The 24,138-nt window shown below is 38.3% G+C and overlaps 1 protein-coding gene, 1 long non-coding RNA gene and 1 other non-coding gene across 10 annotated transcripts in view; 2 read left to right on the forward strand and 1 right to left on the reverse strand.

Moving 5' to 3' along the window:
• The window catches only part of NTN4 (netrin 4), a 130,108-nt gene that overhangs the window by 22,638 nt on the left and 83,332 nt on the right, over window positions 1–24,138 (reverse strand). The window lies entirely within an intron of this gene.
• The window catches only part of LOC112446712 (uncharacterized), a 103,999-nt gene that overhangs the window by 1,557 nt on the left and 78,304 nt on the right, over window positions 1–24,138 (forward strand). The window contains exons 2-3 of one of the 5 annotated variants that reach the window (XR_009494546.1): window positions 3,229–3,278; window positions 17,001–17,092. The exons of 3 other annotated variants lie outside the window; for them this stretch is intronic. This is a non-coding gene — a long non-coding RNA (uncharacterized lncRNA). The remainder of the gene's footprint in view (window positions 1–3,228; window positions 3,279–17,000; window positions 17,093–24,138) is intronic. One more of the 5 variants, XR_009494547.1, reaches the window with a different exon arrangement.
• Window positions 15,996–16,102, forward strand: LOC112446898 (U6 spliceosomal RNA). The gene has a single exon (XR_003034976.1). It is a non-coding gene; the product is annotated as a U6 spliceosomal RNA (small nuclear RNA).

The following is a 24,138-nucleotide window of genomic DNA, read 5'->3' on the forward strand; positions in this document are numbered from 1 at the left end:
GTATGAAGCATTTGTAGTTTACAAAACACAACTACTCCTTAGTCAAATATTTAATGTCCTTCATATTATGGCCCTAGCCCACTTTCCTACTTTAACTTCTCATTACTCTCTTGCGTACAGCCCTTATTCTAATTGAATGAAATGAATTCTTGCAGTTAGCCTTTATTCTAATTAAGTGGAACCCCAATCTTTCCTGCTCTTTATGAATCCCAATAGGGAAATCTTTTCTCCTACATCTATCTTTCAAAATTCTACACATCCTTTAAGATCTATTCAAGTGTCAACCCTAAAGGTTGTCTCTGGAAGGCCATGGTCAAAATGACTCAACGATTTGGAATAGTGGAAGTGCTCATGGTAGAAGCCCTGTTTGCATCTTTCTTATAAAGACAGAACCTCACAGTTGAAATTCAGTGATATTCAGAAAAGATGCAGCACCCTTCCCGCTGCAACCCCCTCCCACCCCACCAAGTATGAAGCCCAAAGCAGCCATTCCATTTATCCATCTAATGGGCAAGTTTACCTTAGAAATCATTCCCTATTTCAACATAGTTGAATATGATTTCATCCTTTATTTGAAACCTCTTGGTGCTTTAAAAATAGCATTTCTTGTTATAGCTCTGCTCACTTCTACTTTGCATTTCAGACAGTCAGGCGTCTACTTTTCTCTGACCAACCAGTATGTAAATTCCTTGAAGGTGAGCATGGGTTTCACTCACCTACCTCCGGAAGTCTTCAGTGGAGAGACTTGGGTTCAACTCCAAGCTAAATGTTTTTATCTTTATGAGCCTCATGTTTCTATTTTACCAGGTTGTATTAAGAATTAAATGAGTCATAGTGTATGTCCCTTGGAGAAGGAAATGGCAACCCACTCCAGTGTTCTTGCCTGGAGAATCCCAGGGATGGGGGAGCCTGGTAGGCTGCCGTCTATGGAGTCGCACAGAGTCAGACACGACTGAAGCGACTTAGCAGCAGCAGCAGCAGCAGTGTATGTCCCTAGGACTTAACAGGCAGCTAGCAAATAGCAGATTCCGGCTACTCAATAAAAGATGGTTTATTTGAATTAAAAGGCAGTGATGAAAAAGCTATTTACAAAGGGCAGCAGAGGAAAACACCATAATTGACATTGCTTGAAAAGATAAATGTGTGTGTTTGTTTAAGGCAGCATTTATTTATCTGTTCACTTATTCAATAGACATTTAATGAGCACTTACTGTGTGTTAAATACTGAACAGACTTCCAGGCACCGATTTGATATTTTTGGCTCTTAAAGATATCCAGAATTTAGAAGAATAATTATTAGAAGATTAAAAAAACTTATCTAATGCAAGGAGAAAAGTAAACATTCTGCCTCTAAAACACTGAGTTTTTCAGGAGACCAACTTTATTTCGGTTCATACAGTTATGGTGATTGCTGACATTAAATCCCCTGATTTTTTTTTCTTTTGGTTGGGTTTTGTTATGAAAACATTCAGCATTTCCTCTTGATAGCAAAGTATTTTTGATTTTTCATTTGTTTTTAATTAAATAATTTGGAGAGATTATACAGTATGTAACATGAATGTATCAAAATGCTAAATTAAGTCCCATAATCCAATAGAAACTTTTCATCATTTTGAGGTAACTAAACCAATAGTTACCGTATCACTCAGTTAAGTCAACTTAGTTCTTGACAGCAGACAGGGGACCAGAAGAAAGACAAGGTAGGACTCATCTATTGTATTATATGGTATTCCACCACTACCACCGCTGTCTTTTACTCTTATGGGAAAATCCAGTCCTTTCTACGATTTGACCTCTCTGTACTGCCATATATTTTAAAACCTACACACATTTCAGGAATGGCCAGAGAAGAATGTGATTCTATTACACATGCTAGTGGATTTCTGTCAATGTGACTTTTCACATAAATAAAAGATAAAAATACCATTAGGAAACTATGCAGAATTAGCTCCAGGCAAAAGCTCCTGACACCTTTCATGGCATACTTTTTCAGAATGCACACTGAGGCTCGCCTTGCATACCTATCTCCTGAAGTTTCTATGGCAAGCAATATCTATTACATACATAATCTACATTTCTTATTTTCTTCCAAAATGGAAGTATATTTTCTCCTTGTTTGGGAGGAGGAGGGAAGGTTCTTCTTAGATTCCAGTTCAGGTTATGATCTTCCAACATAAATAGTAAGTGCTTGGGTTGAATTTTAGAATCAATAATTTACTAATTGTGTAAATCAATAACTTACTAATTGTTGACTCTAAAATTCAACCCAAACACTTACATTTTATACATTCATTATGGTGAATATCAAATTAAAACCAAGGGGGCTTTCCTGGTGGTTCGGTGGTAAAGAATCCACCTGCCAATGCTGAAGACATGTGTTTGATCACTGGTCTGGGAAGACCCCACGTGCTGCAACTAGGAGTTCACATGCCACAACTAAAGACCCCGTAATGCCGCAGCTAAGATCTGGAGCAGCCAAATAAATACATTTAAAAAAAAATTAGAACCCAGAGTGACATAAACCCTTGACTTCAGTTTTGTCTTCTCCTTGTTAGACACAAAACCCAATAGCAGAGATTGAACTGACACCATATACTATTATTCTAAACTTAATTATTAGTTTCATTATCATTTGGGGGGGGTATTCAGCTGTGGTAAATTGTTCCCGACAGCCAAAATTGTTGGTAAATTGTTCCCGACAGTGCTTTGAGTAGTAACCAGATACACTGGGTTGGCCAAAAAGTTCGTTCAGGTTTTTCTGTAACATCTTATACAAAACCCTGAATGAACTTTTTGGCCAACCCAATATTTAGAGGCTATGTGGTCTATCTAGGAAGCAAATTATTACTGGAGTAATTATTAATACCACTACCTCCCAAAAGAAAGCTCACCCTAGGCTGCTCTCATACAACCATACTGACAAAGCAAAATTATTTTTTAAATGTCATTTTAATTCCTCATTATTGTCACAAGATTTCATTAATAATGAAACAACTTATTTTAAACAGTATGTTCTGTCTGGTATGTCCTGTTATAAGAACACATGACACAGTAACACAAAATTTCCAGAACAGATGAGATAGAGGAAACGAGTACTTCACAAAAGATTTCACAACAATTTTCCTTCAAATAATGAATTTAAATAATTGCTAAATGTTGTACAGATCTTATTTACAGATACGTATTAGTAGCACCACATCTATTTTGTGATGTATTGTCCCTCCACAGAGCATGTACAGACAAGAGTGAGGACAGAGGCGGTTTTTTCCTTAGAAAAGGTAACTACAAATAGAACAATAGATGAAGACTTTTAAAATAACCTTGTGTATATATAAGGCTCTGAAACTAATATCTGTTTCAATCACAAAGGCTGACGATAAATACAACTGTTTGGAAAGTACCTGTAATGTCTCAGGAAGACATAACCTACAATACAAAGACAATCTAATAGAGTTGGTAATGGCAAAAACTTAGAGAGTCAGACTAAGAGTTCAAATTCTGGTTATGTGGCTTACTCCTTATATAACTGTGAAATTAACCCCCTCAAGTCTCAATTTTCTCACTCATGAAAGAAGAGTAATAATACCTATGCTACAGAATTGTTTCTTTGAGGACTAAATGAGATAATGTATATATGTAGCAATGTTTCAGGCATTAGTAGCACCTTATGTAAGGGGACGCCAGAGGATGAGATGGCTGGATGGCATCACTGACTCGATGAACTTGAGTCTGAGTGAACTCCGGGAGTTGGTGATGGACGGGGAAGCCTGGCAGTGCTGCGATTCATGGGGTCGCAAAGAGTCGGACACTACTGAGCGACTGAACTGAACTGAACTATGCTTAGATAATCACTGTTATTGTTATCTGCATGAAACATACCAGCTTTAAATGTCCACCATTTATTCATTTATTCATCAAACCTTTACCAAAGAGTTATTGAGCTTTGGTGTTAACATGAACTATGCTAGGAGATGAAGATACAAAGACAAATAGAGAGTCATATCTCTTCGAGAGATATGTAAATAAATTGTTGTTGCTAAGTCGCTAAGTCGTGTCCAACTTTGAGACCCCATGGGCTGTAGCCCTCCAGGCTCCTCTGTCCGTGGGATTTCCAGAACAAGAATACTGGAGTGGGTTGCCAATTCCTTCTCCAGGGATCTTCCCATGTCTCCTGCACTACAGGTGGCTTCTTTACCACTGAGCCACCAGGGCAGTAAGTGTTAGAACAGAGGTAGACCAGGGTGCATGGAAGCACAGAGGAAAGAATAAAAACTGCCTCATTAAAGATATGAGTTTTTTTAAGGAAATTAATTATCTAACTGGCTTTCAAAACAGGCTGAAATTCCTTGCTTTGTACCTGGAAGGAATCGGTGGCAAATAGCTTTCTTGACTAATCTAAGTCCTCTAGGTTACTCGCCCTGTTACATGTTCCCTTCTCTGCTTAAAAGAAAATTAATCAGCTATCACTCTTATTTTGTGGGTCAAAGTATGTTGAGAAAAAGTAGGGTATTATCCATGGTCCTGCTGCTTATAGGGAGATACCCTGCAATGGAATGTAGGACAAGAGTCACAGCTGTCAATCTGCATGAACATAATAAGCATGTCAACATGGATACAGAATGGCCAGGAATATAATGGAAGAGCTATGGCTTCCTTTATTCTGATGGGATTGCTAAAGCCTTTGGTGGTAGAGACCATTGCTGCCTTTTCACCTTTATTCCCACCTTCACTGCAGCTCAATGAGTCTGCGTATCATTCACTCAAAGAGTGATCCAGGATGCCAAGTGTGGGAACCACCTTGGGAACCACAGAAACCACCTGCTGAGTTTAGCATCTCACTATTTTTTAAATTGTCAGGACTTCTTAGTATTACCTGATGGCTCTAGCTTTTGCCACTTTGTTAGTAGAAGCTATACTGGGAGCAAAATACCCTGGAAGTATTTGCTTCTGATTTAGCTTTTCTAAAAACAGAACTCCAAGGTCACGGCTCTCAGCTGGGAAAGAAGCTGCTCGTGAAGCTTTTTCCCCACTGCTCAGCAACCATGCCTTCAGCAGCACCTTCCAGCCTCCCAACATTGTTTTCTCCTGAAAAGGCCAAGGCCCTACAAAATTTCTGATGGGGAATTTCTAATACCAAAGCCATTTCAAAAGTTTCCCAGCTTCCTGCCAAGGTTCTTAGAAGGAACAGGAAATGACTTTCAGATGCAGCTCCAAACAGGAGACAGTATGAACTGTCATTACTATATTAAGTGTGAAGTTAAGCGTTAGATAAAATGAAGTTGTCTATTTTTTTGACATTATTTTCTCCTTTCCTTCTACTATCAACTATTTTTTTGCTAGTGGATGGATAGCTATAAAAAATAAACAAAAAATTTGTACATGAATTTTACTCAAATAAAATATGTTTTACCCCTTTATTCTCCTAAGGAGCATGTTTCTATTCACTTTTTAAGTGTTATACACATTGTATTCAAAGATAGCTAGTTCCACAATATTCAAGGTATATATTCCTTTAAAAAAACTACACTAGAATAAACTTAATAAGAAAATAATCTAAATTAAGATTGCCTATCAGTTACTAAAATGCAATGTCTCCTGAATTGTACATCCCACACAAAGATAGAGATTCATTTATGCCTGATATCTATCCATTCTTGCCTCTATTGAATAATTTTTAAAAATAAATGGAAGGTATTTAAGTATATTTCCTATCTGTCTTCTATAAGCTTTTAAATGAGTAATGCAAATAAATACAAAAGTCATGCCCTTTATTTATTTATTTTTGGAATTGAATTGTTTGGATATAATCCCACTGAATTCTTATTTTTTTATTTATGTATTTATTTTTGGCCATGCTGTGCAGTATTCAGGATCTTAGTTCCCCCACCAAGGGACAGTCCATACCCCTTGTAATGTCCCCTGCAGAATCTTAACCACTGGATTGCCAGAGAAGTCCCCAGGCTGTTTATTTTTAATGCTTTACTATATGACCACTGCTCAGACCCTCAGTTTGATCTCTATATCATTCCTTTCCTGTTTACTAGTTGTAACTGAGCCAGTTCCTATTTATTTCTGGGTATATGTAAGAGATCTTAGAGAACTAAATAGCTGATTTTTATATTCCTGGGTTGCTACTTTAGTTAAAATTGAAGGAAGTACTTTTGAGTGTATAGACAAATTTTACTATGGCAAAACTTTTTGGTACAGTTTTGGACACTGTATTTGGAGGATTTGGTTAGATTATACACCATTGTCTTTTTGTTAAAGACAGCCTTCTGTATTCCCAGTCCACTCAGGTACCATCCACTTAGTCATCTCTAACTCCTTTTTCCTTTGAAGAAAGAACCCCTATGGACTCCATTTATAGCCCCTGCTAGACTGTCATGGTACCCCTTCCTTCTTAATACTTAATGTAGTTTTTTTTTCCTTAATGCAGTTTTTAATTTACACATTTACTTGGGTAAATTTATTTATAGCTTGTTCACATGGAGTTAGGGACTCTTGCTGTTTGTATCATGAATAGGATAGACCAGTCACATGATAGGCACTGGGTAAATCTGTGTTGAGTTTTTTAAAACTGGGTTAATTACAGTCAGTTAATAAATGTTTCCTAATGATTGATGGTCTTCTGGCCTCCAGTGTAATTTCATTATGATTTTTCACCTCACTGCCATCTCTATAGGATATTGTGAAGGCCTAGAAGGTAGAGGCCTTGTCTTTTCATCTCTGTATTCCCCAAAACCTAGGACCATGACTGACCCATTTTTAGGACTTACTCAATCTCTATTGAGCAACAACCAGGAAATTATTTTATGTTTTCAAGAACCTCCTAAAAGGCTCATACTATTTCTTTTACAGGTTTTTAGTAACACTAAGATACTAGAAACAGAACAAGCAGAACAAATTCATAAAAAATGGAAATGGCCAAATAGAAGAGAATATTCTGAATCTTCCTAGAGCAAGGCTGTTCCCTGCATTAGTGCAAGACTGCTTCCTACATTTAATGAGCTACTCGGTCAAATAATATTATTTATTATTTGTAAAAAAAGTTCTTTATTCTAACTCTGTGGGAGACATTCCCCACCCATAAATCCTCTCACTGGCAGCAAAATATTTTTTTCACATTAATCAATCTGAAATTCCTTTCATCACTTTCAAACCAATTATATCTAATTATGACTCTTTGTTCTAGGAAATTCAGTTCTTTTTTTGCCACTCCATTTGTAAGCTAGTAAAGAGTCCACCTGTAATGTGGGAGACCTGGGTTTGATCCCTGGGCTTGGAAGATCCCCTGGAGAAGGGAAAGGCTACCCACTTTAGTATTCTGGCCTGGAGAATTCCATGGACTATATAGTCCATGGGGTCGCAAAGAGTCCGGACACAACTGAGCAACTTGCACTTATGTACCCTTATACCTTTCAAGTATATGTAAAAAGTTGTATTCTCCCTGAGCAGTTTCCTCATTGATCTGAGAATATTTATTCTCTTCCATGTTTATTTATTAGTATCTCTTTTCCTGATTCTTCTGTTGGTCTATTTGAAGCTCTCTCCATTTACCTTCACCTTTGTTATACTAAGTTTAAGATAAATGCAGTTCTTAAGGTCCAAGAATATAAGTATACATATATAATTTCTGATTCTATCTGCCTTTGTTTACTCCTTTTGTTTTCACCAACTAGGTCACAATGTGGTGTGGAATCAAATTCTTTGGATCTTAACAGGTCTTTGGATCAAAGTCTTTGGGAACAGATAAACCTGAGTTCAAATCTCTGTGCTGATCAGTTGTGTGAACTTGGACAAATTATATAGTCAATTTAAGCCTTGATATCCTCATTTATGAAATACAATAGATACCACCCAACTCATAAAAATTGCTAAATGGGAAAACTTATGTAAACTGCCCAGCACAGTGTCTGACCTATAGTAGCCACTCAACAAATGCTAGCTCTCTTCTTTATAGCCTGTCTAATTTTGTCTAGGTTTTCTGAGAGTTTAAATATTTTATCATTGTTTATTTGATTATTTAATGCTTCTTCTCATCAAGTGCAAAATAGCATATTATTTATTTATTCAGTGAATTGTCCTAGAGACATTTTAGAGAACAACGGACTGGTTCCAAAAGCAAAAGTTAGAACTGGACATGGAACAACAGACTGGTTTCAAATCGGGAAAGGAGCACATAAAGGCTGTATATTGTCACCCTGTTTATTTAACTTATACGCAGAGTACATCATGCAAAATGCTGGACTGGATGAAGCACAAGCTGGACTCAAGATTGCCAGGAGAAATATCAATAACCTTAGATATGTAGATGAAACCACCCTTATGACAGAAAGCGAAGAACTAAAGAGCCTCATGATGAAGGTGAAAGAGGAGAGTGAAAAAGCTGGCTTAAAACTCAACACTCAAAAAACTAAGATAATGGCATCTGGTCCCATCATTTCACAGCAAATAGATGAGGAAACAATGAAAACAGTGACAGACTTTATTTTCTTGGGCTCCAAAATCACTACAGATGGTGACTGTAGCCAGGAAATTAAAAGACACTTGCTCCTTGGAAGAAAAGCTATGGTAAACCTAGACAGCATATTAAAACACAGAGACATTACTTTGCCAACAAAGGTCCATCTAGTCAAAGCTATGGTTTTTCCATTAGTCATGGATGGATGTGAGAATTGGACCATAAAGAAGGCTAAGCATTGAAGAATTGATGCTTTTGAACTGTAGTGCTGGAGAAGATTCTTGAGAGTCCCTTGGACAGCAAGGAGATCAAACCAGTCCATCCTAAAGGAAATCAGTCCTGAATGTTCATTGGAAGGACTGATGCTGAAGCTGAAGCTCCAATACTTTGGCCACCTGATGCTAAGAGCTGACTCATTAGGAAAGACCCTGAGGCTGGGAAAGATTGAAGGCAGGAGGAGAAGAGGATGAGATGGTTGGATGGCATCACCAACTTGATGTACATGGGTTTGAGCAAGCTCTGGGTGATGGTGTGAAGAACAGCAAAGCTTGGTGTGCTGCAGTCCATGGGGTCGCAAAGAGTTGGACCTGACTAAGTGACTGAACAGCAACAAATGACCTCTCCCATTTCTCTGCCCAAATTTCAGTGACTTTTATATTTATCAGTTCATAAAATATCTCCTTTTGACAGTGAATTTTAATGTTATTTAATCTTTTAAAGGATAGTCCTAGTATGATTATTACAATATATATATATGCATTTTATCTATCTCTTTGACTACTTAACATTCTGGTTTTACATCCTAGATTTTTTTAAAACTGAGATTAAAGTTTCCCAACTCTTATTGCCAAGTCACTGTTCTATTTAAAGTTCCGTTTTCAAAAACAGTTACTTCATATTGATTCTATGCTAGAATCATTCACAGTTACTTCCAAAATAAAACAAAATGTCTGTGTTGTTTATACAACATAAGATAAACTCATGTGGCTTTGCTAAAACTACAGTTTCAAAGAAAAAACCCACTAAGCTACTCCTGGAAACCATGTCAATACCCTTGGGGAACAATTCTTTTCTGAGATGGACTGGAATACAGGTACAAGAATGAAAAATGGAAGGTAATACTGTGGTAAGGCAGTCTGGATTTGATTAACAATTTTACTTCAAAGACAATTTGAAGGTAAAGAATAACTATGCCAGGGGTAGAATGAAATACTTGTTAAATAGGAGTACGAGCAGAGAGTGATTCTTGTGAATCTTCTTGGGACCATGATGAGAAGGTGATGTCTGAATAGGACTGTGAAGGCTGGAAAGAGGGTCTGTGGCAAAATAGTTCCCATTCAAGGCACTTGTATTTCTATCAGCTGAACAGTTTTCATCTAAGCCAGAAAGAAGAAAGAAAAAAAAAAAAAAAAGGCAAGAAGACACAAAAGAGATTTGAATGGATGATAAAACTCATTCTTTACAAAGATAGTTGGCTACATAGGGTAATGGTAACCAAGTAACCAGACAGTATCTTGGTAAACATTTGGTTTGGGGTTTAGGGCAGAGGGACTAAGTTTGTTTTTATTCACTCTCTGCTAAAGGCAGTTGACTACATTTATTTTGTCCCACCAGGGAGGAAGGAAGGGCATGTCAGTTTTTCAAGCGGTTGTTTAGTTTGACAGAGAATGAGTTCTACTTTCTTTTCCATTCGCTGATTTTTCTTTAAAGGTGGAAAGAGAGTGTGCAATAGGTAAAAATATATCTTGACATAAAAGTCAATTCATTTATTGTAAAGTAACTGTTTCCCAAAAAGAGAACTAATGCTGTTCTACAAAGCATTTCTTCAAACATCTATTTTAAACCACAAGTCCCACTAAAGTAAGGGAAATTTTCTATAGAAAAATGTCAAGGACTAGCTGTCTATATTCCACATGCAATCAATTTCCCACCCATCGAACATTTAACACATCTTGTGGTGTTAAAAGAACAGAGAAGGGGGAAGGATGGGACTTCATGAAGTACTGGATTCAATAATCATTTAAATACCAACATAACGTAATAGTTTAATGCTACTTCTGGAATATGTAATATAGAAGTAAAGTAAATTGTCAATGTGGTGGTAAACTAATTTTATTATAAATTCCAGTCTCACTACAATAATTCACTTTAAAGTATGAGGTATTTATGGTAAATAAATCTGTATACTATGAATGGGGGTGTGTGTCTCTGAATGGAATTGCTAGGTATTTATTTTGAAATTGTTATATGAAAAACAGACATCTTAGAATTCTGCCAGAAATTTTGTTGCAGAAAGGCAGAGATTCTGAGTGAGACATTCTTAAGTGGGAGAAGATAACTGAACGAGTGCTTATCAACATTCACATCTATCATTGAGTTAGGAAAACATGTCTAGCCAGAGTTTTAGTAATCCTTTAGAATTTTCCACCAGAGATATGGCTAATTCAGTAAGTAGACTAAGTTATAGATGATAATTAGCTCAAAATCTTTGGTCCAAGAATGAAAGTGAACAGAGTTCATCCTGGAAATAGGAATAGCATGTGTAGTGCTATCATATGCTAACCTGGAGACCAGAAGGCTGAATAAGAATCACCAATGATGCTACAAATTTCTGTCGCCACTTCTGTTGGAGATTCTGATTCAATAGACCTAGGGCAGGACTCTGGGATTTCATATTTCAACAAGCCTTCCCAAATGATTCTTTTTTTTTAATTTTTTGATTAATTTTTGTTGGGGTATATAGTTGCTTTGGGAGAAGGCAATGGCACCCCACTCCAGTACTCTTGCCTGGAAAATCCCATGGGCGGAGGAGCCTGGTAGGCTGCAGTCCATGGGGTCGCTAAGAGTAGGACACGACTGAGCGACTTCACTTTCACTTTTCACTTTCATGCACTGGAGAAGGAAATGACAACCCACTCCAGTGTTCTTGCCTGGAGAATCCCAGGGACGGGGGAGCCTGGTGGGCTGCCGTCTATGGGGTCGCACAGAGTCAGACACGACTGAAGCGACTTAGCTTAGCTTAGCTATAGTTGCTTTACAATGCTGTGTTAGTTTCTACTGTACAGCAAAATGAATCAGCTCTAAAGTATACATGTATCTCCTTCCTCCCATACCTCCTGCCAAGTGATTCTGATCTGCATACAGGTTTGGGAACCAATGACTAGATAGCAACAGTGCTTGAGATAAAATAAGGGTACTGTGAAAGTGGAGGCAAGACTTTGTTCAAAGGAAAGAAACCATCCTACTTTTATTTAGAATCTGAGTTTCTGACTTTAAAAAAAAAGCCTGGTAGCTTGAAATTGGTCATGGTGGAAACATTTAAATAATAGAACTGACCAGTGCTGCAAATCAGGGCTTCCTCCCCACTAAAAAGCCAGCACACCACTGTCTAGTAGGGTTATTCTCATATTTTTAAAAGGCCTGCCATAGGAAAATCTATCGAGGTTACAGGCTACCAAAGGCACATAAGTGACTTTAAGGATTTCAAGTGAGTTACTCTAGAAGAAACTGCTGTTTTAGAACAAAGACAGAATTCCTTCACCATGGCTCAGGACACAGTAATAGATTTCTCCTGTACCTTAACAACTAGTTTGTGCCTCCATTTTGTTCTCAACCCTAAATTCAGCTGGAGAGATTCACAATGTCCCTTGTGTTTACAGACCTTAAATGCACTGTCCTTAAATAATTTTTTTTTCTAAGTTGTAGAAATAAATTCAGTTTCAATGATCCCTTCTAGTTTAAAAAAAAAACAAACAACATCTCTAAAATCCTCAAAAGTGATTTCTTGGCTATGAAAATATGTAGTTGATTATTTGGGTCCCACAGGTGACTCTAGTTAATGCTAAAATAAAGAGGAAGTGAGAATAGAGATGATTTAATTTCTCACAGGAATAAATCTATTGGCTAGTAGAGTTGACTCGGGGCCCTGTTTATTCAGGTTTGGTGAATTTATGGCCAGTAACTAAAAGTTTACACACAAGGACCATAGTATTAAGCATGGTGTTTGTTAGGAGGGGAAAAAACCCTAGAACATCCATGGGACCAATAAGTCCTTGGCTTATCTGGCAGAGAGATAGTTACCTAACTGTGAATAGAGTCCCAAGAGCAATGTTATTACTATTTGTTGAATGAACTAATGTGCCCAGGTAAATATTCTATTAAATGTACAGTAGATTCTGCAAGGAGGAATAACATCAATTCATTCCCTTTCCCAGATCACCTCATTAAAGGCAATGCAGGCAATCATTGATTAGAAAGTAGGACAAACTTTGTGTTTTGGCACTTTAAGAGGGAAAAATAAAAACAGTCACCAAAGAAATATTGAAGACATCTCTTCAAGGAAGTCTCCCCTTATGCCCTCACACCACCCTCAAACTCTCCTTAAGGCACTTCGTGTCTCACTTTCATTGCACTTTCTTCATATAATAGGGGACAATAATATTACCTACATGAAAGTGCTTTTGTGAAAGATAAGTGAGTTAATACCTATACAACCCTTTGAACAGTGAACAGAAAAGAGCAGGCACTCAATGAATGTCAGCCACTACTATTACACCATCACCACACCACAGTGTATTGAAATGATCTATTACAATAAATTTCTCCCCATCGAGGATATAAGATCCTTTAGGGAAGACCTCTTCATCTTTACAGATCCAGTACTTACCACAGTGCCTACTGTAGGGGAGACACTCAATGAGTGTTTCTTTGGCTAAACTGCACTTTGATTTTTACACTTCTAATAAACTTTGGACTGCTGTTTCAGGTTTTCCAATAGTTCCAACTCCTGAAAAGACATAAGCTAGGAAATAAAGGAGAGAAGGATTTTGATACATCATTGATGGCCATCCAATAGATTATAATTGCCCAGGCCTATTTAATATTAGAGAGCAATACTGTATAGGAACCTGGAATGTTAGGTCCATGAATCAAGGCAAACTGGACGTGGTCAAACAGGAGATGGCAAGAGTGACCATCAACATTTTAGGAATCAGCAAACTAAAATGGACTGGAATGGGTAAGTTTAACTCAGATGACCATTATATCTACTACCGTGGGCAAGAATTCCTTAGAAGAAATGGAGTAGCCATCATAGTCAACAAAAGAGTCCGAAATGCAGTACTTGGATGCAATCTCAAAAAGGACAGAATGATCTCTGTTCATTTCCAAGGCAAACCTTTCAATATCATAGTAATCCAAGTCTATGCCCCAACCAGTAATGCTGAAGAAGCAGAAGTTGAATACTTTTATGAAGACCTACAAGACCTTTTAGAACTAACACCCAAAAAAGATGTCCTTTTCATAATAGGGGACTGGAATGCAAAAATAGGAAATCAAGAGATATCTGGAGTAACAGGCAAATTTGGCCTTGGAGTACAGAATGAAGCAGGGCAAAGGCTAGTAGAGTTTTGCCAAGAGAATGCATTGGTCATAGCAAACACCCTCTCCCAACAACACAAGAGAAGACTCTACATATAGACATCACCAGATGGTCAATACAGAAATCAGATTGATTACATTCTTTGCAGCCAAATATGGAGAAGCCCTGTAGAGTCAGCAAAAACATGACTGGGAGCTGACTGTGGCACAAATCATGAACTGTTTATTGCCAAATTCAGACTTAAATTGACAAAAATAGGGAAAACCACTAGACCATTCAGGTATGACCTAAATCAAACCCCTTAAGATTACACAGTGGAAGTGACAAATAGATTCAAGAGATTAGATGTGATAGAGTGCCTGAAGAACTATGGACAGAGGTTCATGACATTGTAAGGAGGCAGTGATCAAGACCATCCTCAAGAAAAAGAAATGCAAAAAGGTGAAATGGTTGTCTGAGGAGGCCTTACAAATAGCTGAGAAAAGAAGAGAAGCTAAAAGCAAAGGAGAAAAGGAAAGATATACCCATTTGAATGGAGAGTTCCAAAGAATAGCAAGGAAAGATAAGAAAGCCTTGCTCAGTGATCAGTGCAAAGAAATAAAGGAAAACAACAGAATGAGAAAGACTAGAGATCCCTTCAAGAAAATTAGAGATGCCAAGGGAACATTTTATGCAAAGATGGGCTCAATAAAGGATAGAAATGGCAAGGACCTAACAGAAACAGAAGAGATTAAGAAGAGGTGGTAAGAATTCACAGAAGAACTATACAAAAAGGTCTTAATGACCCAGATAATCATGATGGTGTGATCACTCACCTAGAGAAAGACATCCTGGAATGTGAGGTCAAGTGGGCATTAGAAAGCATCACTATGAACAAAGCTAGTGGTGGTAATGGAATTCCAGTTGAGCTATTTCAAATCCTAAAAGATGATGCTGTGAAAGTGCTGCACTCAATATGCCAGCAAATCTGGAAAACTCAGCAGTGGCCACAGGACTGGAAAAGGTCAGTTTTCATTCCAATCCCAAAGAAAGGCAATGCCAAAGAATGCTCAAATTACCACACAATTGCACTCATCTCACACACTAGCAAAGTGATGCTCAAAATTCTCCAAGCCAGACTTCAACAGTACATGAACTGTGAACTTCCAGCTGTTCAACCTGGATTTAGAAAAGGCAGAGGAACCAGAGATCAAATTGCCAAAATCCATCAGATCATCGAAAAAGCAAGAGAGTTCCAGAAAAACATCTATTTCTGCTTTATTGACTACACCAAAGCCTTTGACTGTATGGATCACAACAAACTGTGGAAAATTCTTAAAGAAATGGGAATACCAGACCACCTGACCTGCCTCTTGAGAAATCTGTATGCAGGTCAGGAAGCAGCAGTTAGAACTGGACATGGAACAACGACTGGTTCCAAATCAGGAAAGGAGGACGTCAAGGCTGTATGTTGTCACCCTCTTATATAACTTATATGCAGAGTACATCATGAGAAATGCTGGACTGGATGAAGCACAAGCTGGAATCAAGATTGCCAGGAAAAATATCAATAACCTCAGATATGCAGATGATACCACACTTATGGCAGAAAGTGAAGAATAAAGAGCCTCTTGATGAAGTGAGAGAGGAGAGTGGAAAGGTTGGCTTAAAACTCAACATTCAGAAAACTAAGATCATGGCATCTGGTCCCATCACTTCATGGGAAATAGATGGGGAAACAGTGGAAACTGAGAGACTTTATTTTGGGGGGGCTCCAAAATCACTGCAGATGGTGGCTGCAGCCATAAAATTAAAAGATGCTTACTCCTTGCAAGAAAAGTTATGACCAACCTAGACAGCATATTAAAAAGCAGAGACATTACTTTGCCAACAAAGGTCCATCTAGAGTCAAGGCTATGGTTTTTCCAGTAGTCATGTATGGATATGAGAGTTGAACTATAAAGAAAGCTGACCGCCAAAGAATTGATGCTTTTGAACTGTGGTGTTGGAGAAGACTCTCGAGAGTCCCTTGGACTGCAAGGAGATCCAACAGTCCATCCTAAAGGAAATCAGTCCTAAATATTCACTGGAAGGACTGATGCTAAAGGGAGGAGGGTTCAGGATGGGGAACACGTGTATACCTGTAGTGGATTCATGTTGATATATGGCAAAACTATGCTCGCTTCGGCAGCACATATACTAAAATTGGAACGATACAGAGAAGATTAGCATGGCCCCTGCGCAAGGATGACACACAAATTCGTGAAGCGTTCCATATTTTTTTTTTTATCAATGGTGCTGTATAGAAGGAGAAGTTTTGAAACTACTGTAAAAATAAGACCAGTAACTGGAAGCAGGAGGCTTAAATCCAAACCCTGACTCCAGGGAACTCCTGACTCCAGGGAACATTAATTGACAGGAGCTCATCAAACGCCTCCACACCGATACTGAAACCAAGCACCACACAAGGACCAACAAGTTCCAGGGCAAGACATACCAAGCAAATTCTCCAGCAACAAAGGAACACAGCCCTGAGCTTCAAGATACAGGCTGCCCAAAGTCACCCCAAAACCATAGACATCTCATAACTCATTACTGGACACTTCATTGCACTCCAGAGAGAAGAAATACAGCTCCACCCACCAGAACACCAACACAAGCTTCCCTAACCAGGAAACCTTGACAAGCCACCTGTACAAACCCACACACAGCGAGGAAACTCCACAATAAAGAGAACTCCACAAACTGCCAGAATACAGAAAGGACACCCCAAAACCAGCAATTTAAACAAGATGAAGAAACAGAGGAATACCCAGCAGATAAAAGATATATGGCAAAACCAATACAATATTGTAAAGTTAAAAAATAAAATAAAATATTTTAAAAAAATAAAGCTGAAACTCCAGTACTTTGGCCACCTGATGCAAAGAATTGACTCATTTGAAAAGACCCTGATGCTGGGAAAGATTGAAGGTGGGAGGAGAAGGGGACAACAGAGGATGAGATGGTTGGATGGCATCATGGACTCAATGGACATGAGTTGGTGATGGACAGGAAGGCCTGGCGTTCTGCAGTCCATGGGGTCTCAAAGAGTCAGACACAACTGAGCAGCTGAACTGAACTGAACTGTGATCATTTCACTGCTAGAAATATAAAGTTTATTTTCTCCTTAATATACAGGTGTAGGCTCTGGCTGTAGCACTTGAAAATGAGGAACAAACATATAGAAGGAATCTTCTAGGATATGTCTTTGTAAGTGACTCTTCATATAGGTAAGGCCACTATACAATGCAATATTTCCAGTGTGTTCTATGGAACACTAGTCCTGAAAGAGACTCCATAAGAAAAGCATTCTCTGGTTAAATTTGGGAGTCATACTTCAAAACTATATAGGAGTTTTATCATGAACACTGTTATTTAAAAGCTCTGAGAAATCTTTAAGTAAAGAAACCTTTGACTAATTTATCATTTCCTGAATCTGAAGGCTGTAGAAAAACTCCCGTATATCTAATTTCTATTAATATCTTATGGAGTTAGTGTTCCATGAATCAAACTTTGGAAAACACCAAATCATAGAAACACATGTATCCAGATTTCCATCCTTTTCATCAGATTTCCATCCTTTTCATCTACGTAATTCATTAAAAATCTAAGTCTATATGCATACAAAGAGAGATGCAAGCTTTGGTTAATTTGAATGCTCAGGAATCGTAGGTTATTCTGTCTGGCTAACTAAAAAAAAAAAATTAACTGTAGAATAAGTGCTAAATGAATTTAACCCTTGATGAAAAGTATTCTGCCCACTCTCAAACTTTAAATATAATCACCTGAGAGTTTTGGTAAAGTGCATGTTGGCTTCAGCAGGTGTTGGGTGGGGATCAGAGGTTCATCAGTAACTGAATGATCTTAATGCAGCTGGTCTTTGGACCACACACTGAGCATCAGGTTACTTTTCTGCCTTGGAAAGCACAGTAGAATAAATACATTGTTATTTTGAATAACATTATACATGTTGATGAAGCCACACACTGAGATAGTTTAATTTTTTTTTTCAAATGTCCACTTGTTTTCTTGATATGACCTTCCTCATATAAAAGTAAAGTGGGACCCAATGGGCAGAAAAGTTGTAGCCATAACGATTCTCTATCAGCACTTAGCATGAAATATGGTGCACTGTGCTGTGTGTGCTAAGTCCCTTCAGTCGTGTCTGACTTTTTGTGACCCCATGGACTGTAGCCGTCCAGGCTCCTCTGTCCATAGGATTCTCCAGACAAGAATACTGGAGTGGGTTGTGCCCTCCTTCAGGGGATCTTCCCAACTCAGGGATCAAACTTGTGTCTCTTATGTCTCCTGCATTCACAGGCAGGTTCTTTACCACTAGAGCCACTTGGGAAGCTTGTGGTGCACTGTAGGTACTTGATAAATGTTAAGTACATTAACATATTTTTCATAAGCTTAATTCTCAGCCTTGGTAAATCTAAAGGTGATATAGAGACACATCTGCTAAAGAGGGAGTTAATAATATGAAATATTACTAAATAAAAATGAAAACATTGCCAAACATGTTGCCAACCAAACAGCATGTTATGGAAAATACTTGAAAGAGAGAAAAATAGGATGTGCTAATAAGTGGTGGAGTCTACTCCTGACTCAGAAAAGGGAAAGGAAGAACTAGAGTCATAACCTGGAATAAGGTGCAAGTTAAGAAAAGCCATGCTTGGGAAGTCACACAGGCATCTGTGTCCCAAACGTGCTGGAACTGTCATAACATGAATGGAGATATGCCTTTCTCAGGCAGTCTACCCAGAATCGAAGGCATGTCTGGAGAAGAAAAAAAGGAAATATAGATCTTCCATACTAATCCATTTACCTCCTACAAATTATACTAAAAGGACTAAATTGGTACCAGTTATTTTCATAATTCCCCTATTTGTTGCACCATACTTATAAGGTGTAAATATTTTGAATTAGGAGTGGTTCGCATTATGAATTATTGGTGGTAGTTTCTAGCTTCAAGTCATTCAGGATTCCAGATGTAAGGGAATACTATGATAATTTAAGGGGTTCAGAAACTAATCCAGAAAAGTGTGTTACAATTATCTTACAATGTTTTGTTTTGTTCTAGAATGTCATTACTGTGCTGTTCATGGACTTTTCATTGAAATAGCTTTGGTACCTTTAGTACCAGTTTGACATTGCCTATAAATATCTTTTGGTAGGGTCCAGTAATATTAAATGGTACTTATTGACTGACTATCACCCGCTTGTGGGATAGTTCAACCCACAGCATCTCACTGATGGAAGTATCCAAGATGAGGGCACCTCCAGCCAACCACCCATCTTCTCTACTTCTCTCACCCTCATACTCCTCTACCATGCTCCCCCCTTTTTTTCCCTCTGTAAGGTCTGTCTTGGAGAAGGCAATGGCACCCCACTCGAGTACTTTTGCCTAGAAAATCCCATGGACGGAGGAGCCTGGTAGGCTGCAGTCCGTGGAGTCGCTAGAGTCGGACACGACTGAGCGACTTGACTTTAACTTTTCACTTTCATGCATTGGAGAAGGAAATGGCAACCCACTCCAGTGTTCTTGCCTGGAAAATCCCAGGGATGGGGAAGCCTGGTAGGCTGCAGTCTATGGGGTCGAACAGAGTTGGACACAACTGAAGCGACTTAGCAGCAGCAAGGTCTGTCTAGTCAAGGCTATGGTTTTTCCAGTGGTCATGTATGGATGTGAGAGTTGGACTATAAAGAAAACTGAGTGCTGAAGAATTGACGCTTTTGAACTGTGGGGTTGGAGAAGACTCTTGAGAGTCCCTTGGACTGCAAGGAGATCCAACCAGTCCATCCTCAAGGAGATCAGTCCTGGGTGTTCATTGGAAGGACTGATGTTGAAGCTGAAACTCCAGTGAAGAACAGACTCATTGGAAAAGACCCTGATGCTGGGAAAGATTGAGGGCAGGAGAAGATGACGACAGAGGATGAGATGGCTGGATCGCATCACTGACTCAATGGACATGGGTTTGAGTAAACTCTGGGAGTTGGTGATGGACAGGGAGGCCTGGCATGCTGCGGTTCATGGGATCGCAAAGAGTTGGACACGACTGAGCGACTGAACTGAACTGAACTGAACTGTTCTAAAATTTTTCCAGTTCTTTGAATATGCTATAGTCTTTCTTCCTTCTGTTCCTTTTTAGCACTGGTTGTTCTCACTGCTGGGAATATCCTTTATCCATACCATGTTGATTCCTATTAAACTTCAGGTCTTAGATCTTAAGTCGAAAAATCAACTCTTGTTCATTGCCCCTCCTATGATCTCTCCTGTATACTCTAAATAGTACTGGTCATACTGGTGTGATTTAACACACACATATATATCACTAGTTGCCTATACACACACACACACACATACATATATATATTTATTCACACACATACATATATATATTTATTCACACACACATACATATATATATTTATTCACACATAAAAAGACTGTGTCTCAAAAAAAAAAAAAAGACTGTCTCTCTTGTTCACTGTTATAATTCCCAGAAATGAGCACACTTAGTACACAGTAAAATTCAATAAGAATTTGTTGAATGAAAGGGAAAGTTTTTAAAACGTTCTAATTTTGTTTCAACTCTATTGACCTTGGAAATCAAACAGTATATTATGGAAAATATTGTCTCTATAGACATTTTCATGGACTAAAAAATAATAAAAAGTTATGTGTTTTGTAGTTTTAGCTACATTCTCACATTTTGCTGATGTTTTTATAGAACTGTAATTTGGAGACCAAAACCTATAAAGCCTTTTCGGCAAAGGTCCCCAGAAGAGCTACATTAAGTAGTGGGATAACTTTTTAAATAATCTCCTCTTTCATGATCTTTTTATAAAACTCTGAAACCATGAGCCCTCTAGTATTTAAAGAGCTAGAGCTGACACAACCTTTTTACATTTTGTAAGAATATGAGCAGTAGCTTGAACACAGAACAGTAACAAAACAAAAGGTGTTTATTTTGGCTCCAAGTCAGCCAATAAACCTTTTATATTTCTCTTTTTATTGGTAAGACTTAGACATTAAAAAAAATTATCTCTGTTTCAATCTTTTATACATTTACTCATCTTGCAGTTTTGAAAAGCTGAAGAATTTAAATGTTGACTAGTAAAGTAAAATGCAATGAAAAATATGCAGTGCTTTCAAATTAATCTGAATATTATATTAGTAAAATATATTTGAAATATATGAAACTTTCCAGATTAATCACTGCAATGGCTCCCAGTACCCTAGAAAATTAATACCAAAAAATTTTAGGCTAGCATACAAGGCCCTCTAAAATCTAGTCCTAATCAATGTTTCAAAGTTTTCTTTCTCTCTTCTTACAGATCTTCTGCTTGTTACTCTAATGAAAGTGACCAGCCATTTGCTATACCAGAACATGTGCATGCATGCTCACTCGGTTGTGTCTGATTCTTTGTGACGCCATGGACTGTAGCCCACCAGGCTTCTATGTCCACGGAATTTTCCAGGCAAGAATACTGGAGTGGGTTGCCATCCCCTACTCCAGGAGAATCTTCCCAACCCAGGAATCAAACTCATGTCTCCTGTGTCTCTTGCATTGACAGATGGATTCTTAACCACTGCGCCACGTGGGAAGCCATATTAGAACAGTGAAAGTGAAAGTGAAGTCGCTCAGTCGTGTCTGACTCTTTGTGACCCCATGGACAGTAGCCTACCAGGCTCTGTGGTCCATGGGATTTTCCAGGCAAGACTACTGGAGTGGGCTGCCATTTCCTTCTCCAGGGGATCAGAGTAGATGCTTAAATGTTAGTTAGATATCAGAAACTAGGTTTGTTTTAATCAATGTAAGTAAAATTTGCAGAGTCTTAATCTAGACCAGTGTTTCTCAAACTGCTTGCATCAGAATCACCTGGCAGGCTTGTAAAATTCAGATTTCTGGGCTCCACCCCAAAATCTGGTGCAGCTGGTTTGGGTTGCAGTCTGAAAACTTGCATTTCTAACACATTCCCAGATGATGCTGATGGTCCAGGAACCAGACATTTTGAGAATCACTGGTTTGCTTGTTGACTGCAACTAAACTTGAATTGAGCTGCCTTTGTTCAACACAAGAATGAATCTTTGAAAAGTAAGTCAGATTATACCACTTTTCTGTTCAAATATCTATGCTGGTTCATCATTTCACTTCAGGTAAAATGTGCTGTGCTTTCAGTGGCTTACAGGCCCACATTATTTGCCTCATACCTCTGGTCTCATCACCTGTTCCCCCCAAATCCCATTCTGATGCAGCCACGCTGACCTCCTTGTTTTCATTTTGACACATTAAGCACCTTCATGTCTGAGGACATTCGCTCTGGGTGTTCCATCTGCTTAGATTTTCTTAAATATTTGGCCAACTTTTTTACTATCTTCGGTTCTTTGCTCAAGTCTCACCTTCTTAGTGATGAAGCCTATCCTCATTCAATACTGCATCTTGTCTATGTTCTCACTTATATCAGTGAGAAGCTAAAAAACCAAACTTACAGGAATAGAGAACAGATTGGTGGTTTCCAGAGGTGGGGAATGAGGGGTTGTTAGGGCAAAATAGGTGAAGATGGTAAAACAACAACAACAACAACAACAACAAACTTCCAGTTATAAGATAAATAAGTTTTGGAGATATAATGTACAGCATGATAAGTACAGTTAATACCATACTGTGTATGTGAAAGTTCCTAAGAGAGTAGATTATAAAAGTTTTCATCATAAGGAAAAAACTATAATTATGTGAGGTGATAGATGTTAACTAAACTTATTGTGATCATTTCACAATTATATATACATATACCAAATGATTATGCTGTACATCTTAAACTCATATAGTGCTATATGCCAATTATTAAATAACGAAAGTGAAAAATAATACTGCATCTTGTCACTCATCTTCTCATTCCAAACCCCTGGCACCTCGGATCCTTCTTAACTTGTTTGATTTATACTTCTTTGGTGATGTTATTAATAGCACTTACCATCTTCTAACATATTTACTATATACTTCATTTATTAATTTTATTTATTGGTTTTTATTAGTTTTTATTGGAGCATAGTTGCTTTCCAATGTTATGTTAGTTTCTGCTATACAGCAAAGTGAATCAGCTATACGTATACATAGCCCCTCTTTTTTTGGATTTCCTCCCCATTTAGGTCACCACAGAGCACTGAGTAGAGTTCCCTGTGCTATAAAATGTTCTCATTATTTGTGTATTTTATATATAGTATTACTAGTGTATATATGTCTGACCCAACCTCCCAGTTCATCCCACCCTCTTCCCTGTTCAGAATCCATGCATTCGTTCAAGGCTATGGTTTTTCCTGTGGTCATGTATGGATGTTAGAGTTGGACTGTGAAGAAGGCTGAGCACCGAAAAATTGATGCTTTTGAACTGTGTATTGGAGAAGACTCTTGAGAGTCCCTTGCACTGCGAGGAGATCCAACCAGTCCATTCTGAAGGAGATCAGCCCTGGGATTTCTTTGGAAGGAATGATGCTAAAGCTGAAACTCCAGTACTTTGGCCACCTCATACGAAGAGTTGACTCATTGGAAAAGACTGATGCTGGGAGGGATTGGAGGCAAGAGGAGAAGGGGACGACAGAGGATGAGAAGGCTGGATGGCATCACTGACTCGATGGACTTGAGTCTCAGTGAACTCCGGGAGTTGGTGATGGACAGGGAGGCCTGGTGTGCTGCGATTCATGGGGTCGCAAAGAGTCGGACACAACTGAGCGACTGATCTTATCTGATCTGATGTCTCTATTTCTGCTTTGCAAATAAGATCATCTATACCATTTTTCTAGATTCCACATATATGTGTTAATATACAGTATCTGCTTTTCTCTCACCGACTTACTTCACTCTATATGACACTCTCTAGGTCCATCCACATCTCTCCAAATGACCCAATTTCATTCCTTTTATGACTGAGCAACATTTCATTGTATATATGTACCACATCTCCTTTATCCATTCCTCTGTTGATAGATATTTGGGTTGTTTCCATGTCCTGGCTATTGTGAATAGTGCTGCAGTGAACTTGGGGGTGCCTGTGTCTTTTAGACTTATGGTTTTCTTTGGGTATATGACCAGGAGTAGAACTGCTGGGTCATATGGAAGTTCTATGTTTAGTTTTGTAAGGAACCTTCATAATGTTCTTCATAGTGACTGTATCAATTTACATTCCCACCAATAGTTCAAAAAGCTATACAAATGAGAAAATAAGTAAAAATGTCAGTGTTTGCAGATAACATGATACTATACATAGAAAA

This window comes from Bos taurus, chromosome 5 (genome assembly GCF_002263795.3).
Source record: "Bos taurus isolate L1 Dominette 01449 registration number 42190680 breed Hereford chromosome 5, ARS-UCD2.0, whole genome shotgun sequence".
Lineage (NCBI taxonomy): Eukaryota > Metazoa > Chordata > Mammalia > Artiodactyla > Bovidae > Bos > Bos taurus.